This window comes from Nycticebus coucang, chromosome 3 (genome assembly GCF_027406575.1).
Source record: "Nycticebus coucang isolate mNycCou1 chromosome 3, mNycCou1.pri, whole genome shotgun sequence".
Classification (NCBI taxonomy): domain Eukaryota; kingdom Metazoa; phylum Chordata; class Mammalia; order Primates; family Lorisidae; genus Nycticebus; species Nycticebus coucang.
This window is the reverse complement of record NC_069782.1, coordinates 123,313,556-123,328,863: the sequence shown is the minus strand read 5'-3', so window position 1 is coordinate 123,328,863 and position 15,308 is coordinate 123,313,556. Positions and strand designations below refer to the sequence as shown.

The 15,308-nt window shown below is 39.9% G+C and overlaps 1 protein-coding gene and 1 pseudogene across 6 annotated transcripts in view; both read right to left on the bottom strand.

The window, feature by feature from the left end:
• Nucleotides 1-15,308, bottom strand: part of PLCE1 (phospholipase C epsilon 1) — a 310,555-nt gene that overhangs the window by 251,088 nt on the left and 44,159 nt on the right. The gene's annotated exons all lie outside the window — the stretch shown is intronic.
• On the bottom strand, nt 5,209-8,718 carry LOC128582538 (NADH dehydrogenase [ubiquinone] 1 alpha subcomplex subunit 9, mitochondrial-like; annotated as a pseudogene). Its single transcript, XR_008379066.1, has 2 exons — nt 8,662-8,718; nt 5,209-6,397 (listed from the first exon to the last, which is right to left on the bottom strand). The product of XR_008379066.1 is annotated as an NADH dehydrogenase [ubiquinone] 1 alpha subcomplex subunit 9, mitochondrial-like (transcript).

Sequence of the window (15,308 nt, the reverse complement as noted above, 5' to 3'; positions counted from 1 at the left end):
TATATAATTAAAATTTCTAACCAGTTCTATCAATTATAGACCTCACGTAGTCTCATTTCCAATAATAGCAATCCTTCCTTATTGATAACTTAGGTGCCGTGCACTGTGCTAAACCCTCACTCGTATCACCTCACGCAAACCCTACAAACCTATAAGGAAAGAGGTAGCACACAATTATCTCCACTCACAGCTGAGAATGATGTAGCTTAGACAGGAAAGTAACTTGACCAAGACCAGCCCACAGCAGCCTCCCTGCAGAGCTACGCTGCCTTCCACGCCACCTGCGCTCTGACCCACACACCACATGCCATTAAATCATGGAAATCAAAGAGGCGCCCGGGAGGATATTGGTTTTTGCTGCCCTTTAATGAAAGCAAACAGAAAGCATGGATAACACTCCCACTATAAGTTGGCCTAATTTAACAGTGCACCAGATCTCACCATACTAAGCCCTTTCTTCAAACACACCATCCAGGAGCAGGAAGTGAATATAGAGCACGTGAACTGAAACAAGGACCACTGACTGTGTCCACGGAAAGATAAACACAGCGTGTCCCACGGTCACCACACATACATGCACAAGGAAAACGGGGATTGTAGCTAAATGCACCTTTATTTACAAAATATTCATCACAAAATTCTACAAAATATAACATTTGTCCACTTGTTGACCAATAAATAAAATATAAAAACTAAGGACATTTGCACCCAAACATCCTTATAGCAGCACAATTCACAATCTTAAAGATGTGGAAACAACCTAAGCGTCATCCAACACATAATTGGATTAATAAACTGTAGTATATTTATACCACGGAATACTATTCTGCCATAAGAAAGGTGGAGACTTTGTATTTTTGGTAACAATGTGGACAGATTTGGAGAATATTCTAGGCAAAAAGTATCACGAGAATGGAAAAATAAGCATCACATGTGCTCAGTATCAGTTTGAAACTAGTAGATTAAAAATTACATCCTCACATGAGAGAGAAACTAATTCAAGGGGGACTGGGGAAAGGGATTGGGTCCATTCCGAGTTTATTTCCTGGGTATATAGCACACGGCCTAGGTGAAGGACACAACTACAACAGGCTTTAACCCTACAAAAGCAATTAATGTAACCTAATTGTATGTACCCTTGTATTCACCTGAAATTAAATATATGTGAATATATAAAATATGAGTTTGTTAATTTTCCCATGTATGATGACCTTTGGGAATACTCTGTAGAATGCAACTAGAAAAGCAATACGAATGTCAGTATTTTGAAGCACTGCAAAAACTCACCCTCAAAGAAGGTAGAAGTTGTGTTAAAGGAAGCACGCGGGCACTGCCCAGTGCAATCGTACATGAGCAAATAAGATTAGCACATAACACACATTTCTGATCATTTTCTCGGCTACTTCCCAAAGTGCTCATCCAGCCGGCTATATCTGGCTGCCTTGCTGCCCCTCCAGTTCTTAACGTAACTAGTGAAAATTGTCATTTTGCCTCTAAATTATTTCTGCATACATCCCCTGTTCCTCCAGTTATACCACCTTCCTCCTCTGCAGTCTCCAGAGATGTCACTTGCTATTCCTCCTCCCCCAACACTCAGACCTCACAAGTCACCATGCTCCAACATCCCTTCCTCTACATTTCTCCAGATGTCAATCTGGCACCTGGCACCGCCCCATGTTGCTGTCAATGCCTCAGTCCCGGCCCTGGGGGCAATTTTCTCTTAGGGTCTATCCTGTGCACCACAGCCCAAGCAACTGGTCTAAAATCACACCTTTCATAACGTCATTCCTCTCCTCGTGAACTAACAAGAGTTGCCTGTCACCCCATGTCATTCAAGGCTCTCACTTGTTCTCTTTACACGTCTAATCTTCTCCCTTTCCATCATGACTATCTGTACAAACTTCTCTCCCTTTGTTTTCCATATTGTCATTAACCTTGTGGGCCTGACACATAGGAGAACATATCGGAATCGTCCTTTAGACAGACCACACAAGCTATATGCCCATATGTGCATATGGTCATGTTACATGACTGCTGAAAAATTCTCAAGGAAAGAGTCCCACAATCCAATTGTTTCCAAGAGGTCCAGCAGGTAACTTTAATTTTTTTTTTGTTTTGGAATGGTTTTTATTTTATTTTTTGGCAAGCTTGTATTTATGAGAAATTTTTCCTTTATATTTTAATGATAAAGGAATTGACAGAATCCCAGAATGTTACAACTGTGGCTTTAAAACACAATTTATTCCCCATTCTCATTTCACCAAGGCAGAGCTAGCATCCTAGGCACATTAGATGATCTGTTCAGGACCAGCAGAATTCACACCGTCAGGCTTGTAGTTATCACCTAGCTGTTGGATGACTCAACTCTGCTTAACCTGAAACCTGATTAATGAAGGCAGGGGGATTGGGGGGTGGGGGAGATGCATAAATCAGAATGCTCATGCTGTGGTCTGGGAAAACTTGGTCTGCTAATTGAAACAAGTTTTTTTTTTTTTTTTTTTTGGCCGGGGCGGGATTTGAACCTGCCACCTCTGGTATATGGGGTCAGTGCCCTACTCCTTTGAGCCACAGGCACTGCCCTGAAACAAGTTTTTTTACTGAAGAACTCTTCGCATGCCCATGACTTTCCAGAGGGGCATGGAGGGAGTGTAAAACATAATCTAAAAACAAAAACCCCAAACCCAACAACAACAAAAAATATGTAGGCCTACATTTCCACAGAACACTTGTGACAGGTTGTTATAGCTATTGTCATCTCTGCTGGAGAAGTTTCTAATTCCAGGGACAGGTGCAATCCTGAAAGTGGAAGGGAGCTGAGAGATTACACCAAGCTCCCCCCAAATACACACAATAAGAATAATAATAGCTAATGTTTATGTAGCACTTGACAATTTTAAGAAGAATTTTAACACATAGTAACAGCAAAGAAAGTGTTAACACTCCATTAAAAAAAGTCTGTTTGTAGCCAGGCGCCTGTAGTCCCGCTGCTCAGGAGGCTGAGGCAAGAGAATTGCCTAAGCCCAAGAGTTAGAGGTTGCTGGCGTCACATGGCACTCTACCCGAGGGCGGTACAGTGAGACTCTGTCTCTACAAAAAAAAAAAAAAAAAAAGTCTGTTTGTCACTGTCAATTGGAGAGATTCTCTCTGAAGGGCTGTGTTACACCAATTCAGTTTACAGTAGTTTTCTGTTGCAAAACCATAGTCATACAGATGGGGAATTATAAAATATGTTTACAAGAATCTTAAACTTAATCTACTTCACTGGTTCTCAAATGTCATTCCTACAGAATTTAGGAATTTAACCACTAAACGTAAATGACAGGGTGTCTTTTCATAATTCAGAAAAAGACAGTATTTTAATGAATAGAAAGCATGAGAAGGAGGTGAATTCTGCCAATAACCAGGCCTTGGAAGGTGACCCTGAGCCCCAGATGAGAACTGCAGCCCAGGCTAATACCTTGGTTTTAACTCTGAGCAGAGAATACAGTCCCACCAAGGCAGATTTCTCTTTCACAGACAGCATAATAAGTTCCTACTGTTTCATAAATTCAGATAATAAGTTCCTACTGTTTAAAGCCACTATACTTGTGATAATTTGTTATGCAGCAATAGAAAACTAATACAGGTTTTGTTTAGTTCTCACTAGAAAAACAAAGGACATGACAAAGGCCACGGACACAGTTTGGTAGAAGCACAGAGAAAAAATGTGGCATTAAATATCAAGAATCTTAAATATGTGTATACCCTTTGACCAAATTTACTCTAAAACAGTGGTTCTCAACCTTCCTAATGCTGCGAACCTTTAATACAGTCCAAAGGGGTTGCAACCCACAGGTTGAGAACCACTGCTCTTAAAGAGATACATACAAATGATGTCATTGTATCATCATTTATAATAATTTAAAATGTCCAACATTAGGGAGATGATTAATTTGCCTACATAACCATAGGATGGAGTATAGGTCAAATATTAAAATGTGTCCAAAGAAAATTCAATAACATATACAAATGATTGTGATATAATGTTAGATGAAAAAGAAGCCTATGAAACATTACAAGAAAGGGATAGCCAGTTTGGAAAATTGTTTAGTAATTTCTCAAAATATTAAACATAGAATTACCAAATGACCCAGCATTTCTGCTCCTAGGTATATATACCTAAGAGAATTGAAACATGTATCCACACATAAACTTGTACGTGAATGTTCACAGCAACATTATTCATAATAGCCAAAAGGAAGAAACAGGTAGATAAGTAAAAAGTGGTATATCTACACAATGGATAGTATTAAGCCATAAAAAGGAATAAAGCACTAACACTGTGTGTATGCTACAACATGGATAAAACCTAGGAACGTGTGAACCTTGTAAAACACACAAAGTGAAAAATGCCTATCACAAAAGGCCAATATTATGTGATTCCATTTATGCGAAACGTCCAGAATATCCACAAATCCACAGAGGCAGAAAGCAGGTCAGCGTCTGCCAGGACTAGGAGGGGAGGACAGGAGTGACTATTAATGGGTATTGAGTTTCTCTTTAGAAAATGTTCTAAAATTGATTACAGTTATAGTTGCACAACTCTGAATATGTGGGTCACTGCCAAAGTTTTGAGACGGTGTTATGGTGCGTTATTTCAGTTCTAAGGAACACAGCTGACAGTGTCTTTTCTGATTCATCCATGCAAGTTTCAACTTGCTTGGGGTTGCTGGGAGGGCTTCATTTGTTTTTGTCTACATGGATTTTACGTTTCTTGATTTCTGTGTATCTCAAAACTTACATAATGACCCAATGTTCTAAAAATCACCGAACTGTATACTTTTAAAGGAGTGAATTTAAGCTATGTGAATTATCTCAATAATGTTATTTTTAAGGCTAAGAAAAACATGAAAAGACTCAACTTCTGTGGGGAAAATGTACATGCATAGAATAAAGACTGGAAAGAAGTTTACTAAATACTAACATGGGGCATCCTTTGGTGGTTGGATTATAGATTTTCTTATAAACATTTTTCTCCTTTTTTTTTTTTTTTTTTTGTAGAGACAGATTCTCACTGTACCGCCCTCGGGTAGAGTGCCGTGGCGTCACACGGCTCACAGCAAGCTCTAACTCTTGGGCTTACGCGATTCTCTTGCCTCAGCTTTTTTTTTTTTTTTTTAATCCTCAGATGTTTTAATAGAGGGAAGAACTTATTCCCTATGTACAGAACTTTCTAAAGAATATAGGCTGGCCACTGGCCAGGTAACCCAAATGACACCAATGCCAAGTGCTCAGGGGGTACTAGATGTTGATGGTCCTGGGTGGCTTCACATCCTCAATTTCAGAAGACAACCAGCGGTAAGTGCGATGACGCCGCAGCACCTTGATGGCCTTGAGTTCCAGTGGTATTGCCTGAATACCAAGGTCTTCTAAGCCAGGCAGGTGAGGTAATACCATGTCTGAGATGTGACTCTGCTCCACTTTGTCCCTCGTTGTCCAAGGCTCAAATGGGCTCATTTCAAAGAATCTTGCTATCCATTGAGGCAAACCGTGGCAAAGGGTACGGGAGGAACGGCCTGTGAGCCCCAGCAAAGACATACTGCACCAAGTCAACAAGGACGTACTGATTTGGCCCAAAGAAAGCAAAGCTTTTCCCTTTGGTATCTGGATCCTTAACTGCATTAACAATTCCTTTTGATACATCTACAACATATACTGGTTGTTTCTGTGCCTTCCGGCCCAAGGAAATAAGAGGTACACCAATAAAGGAATGGATATTTGCAAAATGATTGAGGAATCTATCTTCTCTTCCAAAGATGTCAGATGGCTTTATGATAATGGCTTCTGGAAATGCATCTCTCACTTCTTTCTCTCCAACAGCCTTATTTCTCAAATACCTAGAAGAGCTTCTAATATTAGCATTCAAATGGGAAACATGAATGAACTTTTCAACCCCAGCTTCCTTGGAAGCAATGGCTTGGGGAATCTTCACAAAAACATCTTCAAAATCAAAGTTCTTGGTTTCCCAGTCTCGTCCAATAAGATTGATGACCACATTGCTGTGCTCCACTGCTCGTCGGATAGAATCTTTATCTCTTCCATTCCATTCCAGAAAGATAAGCTGGCCCAGGTCACCCATGGGACGAAGGTGCATGACGTCATATGGATCACACCGATAGGGGATGATCACTTGTGATCCCATACGTCCAAGGTAGTTGACAACATATCGACCCAGGAATCCTGTTGCTCCAAACACAGTTGCCACAATGCCACTGACCGAGGAACGCCCTCCTTTCCCATGAGGTATGAGGGCATAATGAAGATGGCACCTGGGTGGACCATGAAACACGGATGTGGCTACTGCAGTGATGGCAGAATATGACACTGGCAGCCTCAGAACAACCCAAGAGTTTTTCTCCTTTTTTGTCTTTTCTTTTTTTTTTTTTTTTTGTGGTTTTTGGCCGGGGCTGGGTTTGAACCCGCCACCTCCGGCATATGGGACTGGCGCCCTACTCCTTGAGCCACAGGCGCCACCCAGCCTTTTTTGTCTTTTCAATTTTCTAGAATGGATGTATAAAATATTAAAGTCTGAAAAAAATTTTAAACGAATAATGAGGTATCTAATTTAGTATGTAATGATACGTCTAGTTATTTTATGTTTCAAAGAACAGAATTTCACGGTGTATGACAAAGAAAACCATAAATTCTAGGGGCTCTTGCAGCCCCGTTTGAAAACCACTTATCTAATCCAACCTTCTCTCTTTTTCTAACCCTCTCTTTTCAACATTGATAAAATCTAAGAAGAACTGATATAAAGTGGAAGCATAGGGTGTTTTTACAAAGTGAAACCAAAAGAATAAATCTTTAGCTTTCAGAGAGTTTCGACCCCAAGGACATAGGGAAGAATTCACTACAAAAAACGACCTTACTCTGCAGATGTCCACACAATGGTCCGGCTACAGAACCCACTGGAAGGCACACTATTTAGCTGGGCAGCATCTCAAGAAGGATTCAAAGGTCCTTGGATAATTCAAATTGATAGATGACTACAACAGGAATATAAGCATTCATATGAAATGCCTTGAACAGATATTTAATTTTTCTGTGGGGGGAGAGGGACATTGAGTTCATTTATTCTCATTTACCTGACATGGGAATTATTACTATAGTCCCCCTGGATTGAGTAACTGTTTCTTGATTAGTTCATTAAGTTGTAGGAAAACTGCTTCCATTTTTGGACTGCTTTTCTTTTCTTTTCATTTTGATGAATATATTTTTATATTTAGGTGAATACTGAAGAGAGAGGAAAAACAGGTAATTGCTACCCTGTCTCCTTCACCAAACAGACCCCCACGAATGTACCTTTTCATTTTCTGCTATTTTACAGGAGTATGGAGAGATGAGGGGCTCTCTATGGATATTTCCTGATCATCTTTTCTCTCCTGTTGGTATGTCCTTAATTACCATGACAAAAGAATAGCCCCCCCTAGACCATCAGTTCTACCTCAGAAAACAGTGATTGTTTTGTCTTGTTCAGCAAAGTACTCCTACTAAAAAAAAAAAAAATACTTTTTAAGGGCTTGAAGAAAAATTAAGAATCAAAGAAATAACTTATTAGCTGAAATATGAAAGAAAAACTATAATATCAAGACCAATAGATGAAATTTCCCCCATGACAACATTATGTGAACTACTTAATTGTAAGTTTCTCGCGTGGTTATTTAGAAACTTAGCAATCAAAATCACAGAAACCAAATAACTTATTTAAATAACTCCAAATTATCAAAATCCCTTCAGAACTATAACGCAAGAGTGCTATTTTAAATGTTTTATAGGGTATGGGGAAGGGTTTCAAAAGTGCCTGATGCAGTGAACAAAGATCATAATCAGCCTTCCTATCCAAGTGCTAGAGATTCAGAAGGTATTAAGTCAACACTATTGTCATTTTTATTTTAGAGATGGGGGTCTTGCTACCTTGCCCAGGCTGGTCTCTAACTCTTGGCTTTAAGTGCTTCTCACACCTTGACCTCCCATAGTGCTGGGGTCATCGACAGAGCCACTGTGCCCAGACTCAGTCAACATTATTGAATAGTTATGTTTGAGGATGATAATGGAGACATCTGGAATTCTTCACTGAAATCAAAGGAAAGCAGAGATTTGGGGGGGAATAAAGGAACTAAAGAGTTAGTAAAGATAAGCCAGGTAAAGATAGCATTGACCAGCAGAGGTGAGGAGGAGCAACGGTGGGGCTGGATTCCATGTTGGCTTCTCTTGTTCCAAACCCTTTCTGGAGCCCAGAGCTCAGCCAGGAGGATCTGCCATCTTTTCACTTACAGAACTGTACAGAGAACCTGCATTTTTTTCAATTTGCTTAGTGATTTCATCCTCTTGGCTGGAAGGTCAGCAATGCTGACTTCACCCACAGCTGAAGCCCCAGAGCTGACTATCCCCACCTCTCACGTTGTAAGACTTTCTTACCTATGTCCCAACTCTCAGACTTGCCTTTTCCCATTGGTGCTCTGATAATTTGTACTGACATTCTTACTGCCTGTTTCTTTGACCTGGATGCTGGTACTTTACAGATCCAAATCTCAAGTTCTAAACTTTCTACTTTTCATAATTTAAAATAGTTTCTAGAAAAAAAAGTGAAACTACTCTGGCCACCCTGTAATATGGACTAACTTCTGTTTTCCAAATCTGTTCTACTTTTTCAGAGACCAGAAGGCTGGCTCCTACCATCGGGACTAGAACCTTGGCAGCTCCCATTCCTGGGTGGAACGCAAAATCCCAAACCCTAGCCCCAGCTCTCCTTCAACCAACCCCTGACTCTGGAGCTGGCTGGATCCAAGCCCTCCACCCATAACTTCCCAGTACCATTTGATAAACCTTTCTGGAGGGCTGTTAAAGAGATGCAAGGCAGCTTGAGCGTCTACTAATCCATGTAAAGACTAACATAGAAGAGCAGGCGACTATAAACAACTACCATTTAGCAAAGTGAAACATCATGTGTGCTGGTAAATAAAAACTGTGATAATGTGTACAATGTCCCTGTACTACAGAACTCCACCATTCATTATTCCTAGTAGTCTCGTAGAGATCGTAACGACAATAGCAGCAGCTAAAATTTGTTTAGTTTCTATGTGCCATGTTTAGTGCTTTTTCAGATACCCAATCCTGATGACTCTCTGGATGAGGTGTTATTTTCATTATTATTTTCCAGGTGAGAAAAACTCAGGCTTAGAGAGCTCAAATAAAGTGCTAAAGGCTCCACTGCTAGTTAACGATGGAGCCGGGATTCCTTCCAGACCCCAGCTCTTAACTGCTTACTAGGCTGCCTAACACATTCCACTATTATGAAAACTCAAAGAAATGAAGGGCCTTCCAAAAGTTTTCCCTTCAAAAAGTGCTCTCTGGGACAGTACGCTTCAGGTTCACCAGGAGGATATAAAAGCATATCTAAGACAATCAAAGAAGACAAGTGGCTTATCCTAGTCCAGAATTTTTTTAATTTTCAAGCACCAAATAGACATTTAGTCATGGAGTCAGAGAATAATAAAATAAAAATGAAACCCTGGGGAAATAAAATGAAGCAAACCTTAAGACTGTACATTTTTTTTTAATTCTTAAAAAAGTCATTGTTCTTTACGTTTAAAGGCAACTATCGGTTAACTTGAAATGAGATACGATACTCACTACCCTGACTCCCGAAGCAATATTTAATTTTTCAGTCCAACCAAGTAGAAAAAGACACATTGGGCTTTCCTCATTTCTTTTTTTTTCCAATAAAAAAGGAAAGAGAGAAAACGAGTTCCCTGTCTTTGTGCATAAGGAAATAAAATATATGTTTAAATTGCAATGTGGCATCTAGATATGTTTTTACCAGCATAATCTCAACTTTTTCCAAAAACATCTGTAAAAGAAATTGCCAACAAAAATACTCGACAGCAAAATTTACAATGAGGCAATACGAAGTAACAGATTTATCTATTGCTTTGCTAGGGCACCTCTCCTGCCTTCCCCAGCCTTCCCTGCCCACATGTCCCTCATGCCGTAAGGAGGGGGCAAAGGACACAAGCTTATCTTTTCTCAAGGACTTGCTTATTATTTCTTTGTGAGTTGGTATTTAAGAGGAAGGGGGAAATAGAAAAATAGCAATCAGAGCACTCCTTTAAAGGTCACTAGTAATATTTCTCATCAAATGTAACTGAATTGGAACTTTGAAAACATGGCTTTGGTTTCTCACCAGTCTTTGGTTTCAACTTGGGCATTCTCTCCTCTAATCCCTATGTAATCAATCATGAGTCAAGTAAGTATGTGCTGAGAACTTGTTTTGGGCAACACACTATTCTGGATAGAAAGGATTATAAAATTAAATAAGAAACTCATGTCATCAAGAAACTTAAAAAAAATTCATAGGAAAAGGTGTGGAACCAGAGCCAGTGAACAATTAACTTGGGTTGGTATAGGTGTGGGAGAAATTAGGAAGGGAGAAAGTGATCACTTTTAAAATTTTAGATACCAACATTTCTTTATAAGAAGTATGTTGTTATTTGTTTTTTTTCTAAAGCCACGTTAAAGAGATAAGGTTTTAAAAATACAAAAAAATTATCCAAGTAGTGAGTTGGACGATCCAAAGCCTGCCTGTAGGGTCTGTAGTCAGGCTGCTTGTCATTGTTCGATTTTCATCTTGCTGATGAGAACACTCACGTTTAGGAGGCTCAGGAACTCTAAATTATGTTTGGTCCCAGCACATTTCAATTCTGAATCCAGGCTTGCTTTACTCATAGTGACTTTAAGTTTCAGATTTTGTGATCTCAGGACAAAGAATGCACTTTTTTTTAATTTATTTTTTTATTAGATCCACTTTTATAATGGCTGCTGGCCTCCAACATCACCCAGTGTTTGACCACATAATCAGAAATCTGCTAGTTTGGGATGTCTATGCTTATCTACAAAATGTATGGAATGATGTATCCTTCTGGCGAGCATAGTTTCTTTTTGGATGGAACAGTTTTTCTTAACAATAAGCTACAATGAACAAGCAGGTGTTTGATCATCTAATTTGACCAAAGCAGGTGGCACAATCTTCCAGCATAATTTTGTTCTTTTTTTCAGAGTCTCACTATGTCGCCTTCACTAGAGTGTCATGGCGTCACAGCTCACAGCAACCTTAAACTCTTGGGCTTAAGCAATTCTCTTGCCTCAGCCTCCCAACTAGCTGGGACTACAGGCACTTGCCACAATGGCCCGGCTATTATTTGGTTGTAGTTGTCACTGGTGTTTGGCAGGCCTGGGCCAGATTTGAACCCACCAACTCTGGTATATGTGGCTGGCGCCCTAGCTGCAGAGGTACAGGAGCTGAGCCTTTCCGTATAATTCTTATTCATCAAAAACTGCAAATCTCTTTGCAATTTCAATACCTTATAAGTAACTCTGAAAGTTTTGTTTGGTTTGGATTTTGCTTTTGCCTTAATATTTTCTAATTCAAAATGTGTATATTCAGATATCTTGCCCAATTAGTAAGAAAATGATTCATTTCAAACCACTGTTAATTCAAAGAGCCTTTGATCTCCCAAAGTCCTTAATCTGAAAAAGCAGTTGGGGAGAGATCTTGTCAACAAGTTTCCATTGCCTAGTGATTTGATGGCATTAAAATAAACCAGGTATTAATATTCTGCTTCAGCTTCTTCCAAGCATCCCAGCCCATAAACTGGCAACAGTGAAGGGCAGAAGCATAACATAAGTCAACAACTTTGATCATTTTCTCCATCACATCATGCTATGAATCTTGCCTACACTTTCTTCTGAAAAAAGAAAATGGAAGTTGGTTTCCCCAATTATCTCTTTGAATTGAAGTAAACTCAGTGTTTGTATGTCTAGAAAAAATTTCTCAAATTCCTTCCTGGCAAGTAGTTAGAGACCTTTAGGTCTTATTTGTTAGTTAATAATTAGATAATTATTTGTGAAACGTTTTTTGCAAGAAAAACTTCTGAGTATTGCATTTAGAGTTCAACTCATAAACTACAAAATTAGATGCCCTGATAGAGAAGAACATGGTAGATGGGGATAGTCCAAGCACACTTCACAAAAGGGATGGGACATACATATCCAGGCTTTCTAAAACGGCCAGGATCTTAAACAGTGGAATGAATGGTGGCAAGACAGGAAGAGGGATCCAGCTCAGACAAGGATGTAGAGGCTGGTAGGAAATAGAATGGCACTATTCATAATAGCCTCAAACAGAACAACCTCAAATGACTGCTAACAATAGACTGGATAAGGAGAAGGATTTCACGAAGTAGCAATGAGAATGTGCAAACTACAACAACATGCAATAACATGGATGAATCTCACACATATTGGGTACAAGGAGATGAACAAAATATTACCTATTATGAATTCATTTACATAATGTTCAAAAATAGGCCAAGTGTGGCTGGGTGTGGTGGCTCATGCCTATAATCTTAGTGCTTTGGGAGGCCAAGGCAAGTGGATCACTTGAGGCCTGGGGTTCAAGACCAGCCTGGGTGACACAGCAAGACCCAATCTCAACAAAAAATTAGCCAGGTATGGTGGTACATACCTATAATCCCAGCTACTCTGGAGGCTGAGGTGAGAGGATCTCTTGAACCCGGGTATGTAAGGCTGTGATCATACGCCTGCACTCCAGCCTGGGCAACAGAGTGAGACCCTATCTCTAAAAATATTTAAATTAAGTTAAAATTAAATACTAAAACAAAAATTAAAAGTCTGTTAATCTTTACAACTACCCTAAGAGGTAGGATAATTATTATCCCCCCATTAGAAATAAAGGCACAGAGAGGTTAAGAAACTTGAATTAGGTCACAAAGTAGTAAATGCAGGGTCATAATTTGAACCCATGCAGGCTGGCTCCTAAACTCATACACCGAACCACTATAAAGCCTTAAGTCCTCAATTATTTAGCTGTTACAATTCAATCAGTTCACTTCCACACCCTGTGGGTTGGAAACAGTGTTTGACATCTTGGCATAGGGCAAGAAAGTGGCCTGAGAGCAAGCAACCTAGATTCTAAGCTTGGCTCTAAAATTGACACCTAAGCAGACAAAACCATCATCTCTTTTTCAGCCTCAGTTTCCCTCTCTGTAAAATGAATAGTTGGACCTGATGGTGTCTAGGCCCTTCCAGTGCTGATGTTTTATGAGCCTAGAATTCCTGGCTCAATTCCTTGCAGTCCAGACTGTACCTTCCTGGGCCAGGTCTGGCCCTTCCTGCTGGGCTCAATGTCTTGCATTTGGCTCTGCTTGCCATAAATAAGAGAAAAAGAACAAGGGAAAAATATCCTCCTGAGAGATTGGGAGGGATCCCACGGCTGCTCTGTACGCTTTGAAGAACTTTCAGTCATTAACTAGAGAGAATTTCCTGCCAAATGAAGGATGGAAACTAGACTAAAGGGAGAAATGAACTCACAAAGCCTGGCTACGTTCCAATTAAAAAGGGCATTGTTGAGTACTTAAAGAACTGACAATGTTACTGCAAAAAGATGAGCCAGCTTCTTAAAGAACTGAAGACAGGATAAGCCATGAAAACCAGTACGGATCAGAGCAAGCGAGACAAATCTGATAAACTCTCCACCCCAGAGCCAAGATTATTTATAATCTGGGACGGTGGTGGAGCAAAGGAGGGGCATCTCCAGCATGTCTGCGTCCATCCACCAAGAACTCCTTCCAGGCTGGTGCTGTGTCTTAGGAATCTATGCATCCCAGGCCTAAAGGCATTAGGGTTCAGAATCAGTTGACTTTAACAGAGCACCTTCCAGGTGACATGGCTATTTGTGTGAAAATTATATATTTTTTAAATTCTACTTTAGAGATGAGGAGACAGAGTATAGAGATCCAGATTCTAGTTCTGGGTCTTCCATCATTAGCTATGTGAACCTGGTCAAGTCACTTTACCTGTCTAGGGCCTTGGCACCTTACCCATAAAATGAGGGGATGAATAAAGTTATAAAAGACGGCCCAGCTCAAAAACTTTAGTTCATAATTACCAAGTACTTATTTTATATTTACCTAGAAAATCATTCACTTAGACTCATTTATTTTTTAAAATTTTAGAATATTACAGGGGTACACACATTTTGGTTACATAATTTGCTTTTGTACATTTTAAGTTAAAATTATATGTGCCCTTCACCCAGAATGTGTGTTGTACCAGTTAGGTGTAAATTAACCCAACTCCTCTGCCTCCCCGCAACGTACTTGATTTCCATTAAGTTTTACCTCCAGATGTGCACGTAAGTGTTGATCAACTAGTTTCAATTTAGTATTGAGTACACATGGTGTTTGTTTTTTTCATTCTTACGGTACTTCACTTGGGAAAATGGTCTCCAATTCCATCCAGGTTGTTACAAAAGATATTAAATCATTTTTCTTTTTATGGCTGAGTAGTACTCGATGGTATACATATACCACATTTTATTAATCCACTCATGTATTGTTGGACACTTGGGTTGTGTCCAAATCTTTGCAATTGTGGGGAGGGGGGACGTGGGTAGAGGGAAGGGGACTGGTGGGATTACACCAGCGGTGCATCTTACAAGGGTATATATGAAACTTGGTAAACGGTCTGTGAAACTAGTGAATGATGCCCCATGATTATATCAATGTACACAGCTATGATTTAATAAAAAAAAAAACCTTTGCAATTGTGAATTATGCTGTTATAAACATTCAAGTGTAAGGATTTTTTTTTTTTTTTTTTGCAGTTTTTGGCTAAGGCTGGGTTTGAACCCACCATCTCCAGCACATGGGGCCAGCACCTTACTCCTTTGAGCCACAGGTGCCGCCCAGGATCTTTTTTATAAAATGTTTTTGACCCCTCCCCTGCCTTTGGGTAAATACCTAGTAGTGGAATTTCTGGATCAAATGGTAGGACTACTTTTAGATCTTTGAGGTATCTCCATACTGCTTCACATAGAGGCTATACTAGTCTACAGTCACAATTTAATTTGTTTGTATTTCAGACCATTGAAATTCAACAGACTCTACTGAGCATAAAATGTATGAATCCAAGACAAAAACAATCATAGTGTTGGGCTTCAGTAGCTCTACTGTTTCTGTTCCATGTCATACGACCTAGGACCACCACATATGATTGGGCACCTTGTGTCCTGTAGAAGGCCACCTAGCCAAGGAAGGTGTGGGAGATGGGGCCGATTCCTACCTGCCCTTTGGCATGAGCTTTGTGCCCATGGGGCTCAGTCTAAACCAAAGTGTCAGCATGAGTTTGTGGGCACCTCTGAACTGTCCATCAACACTAAAGGAGAGCAGTGGCCAAGACTGTGAAGCAAT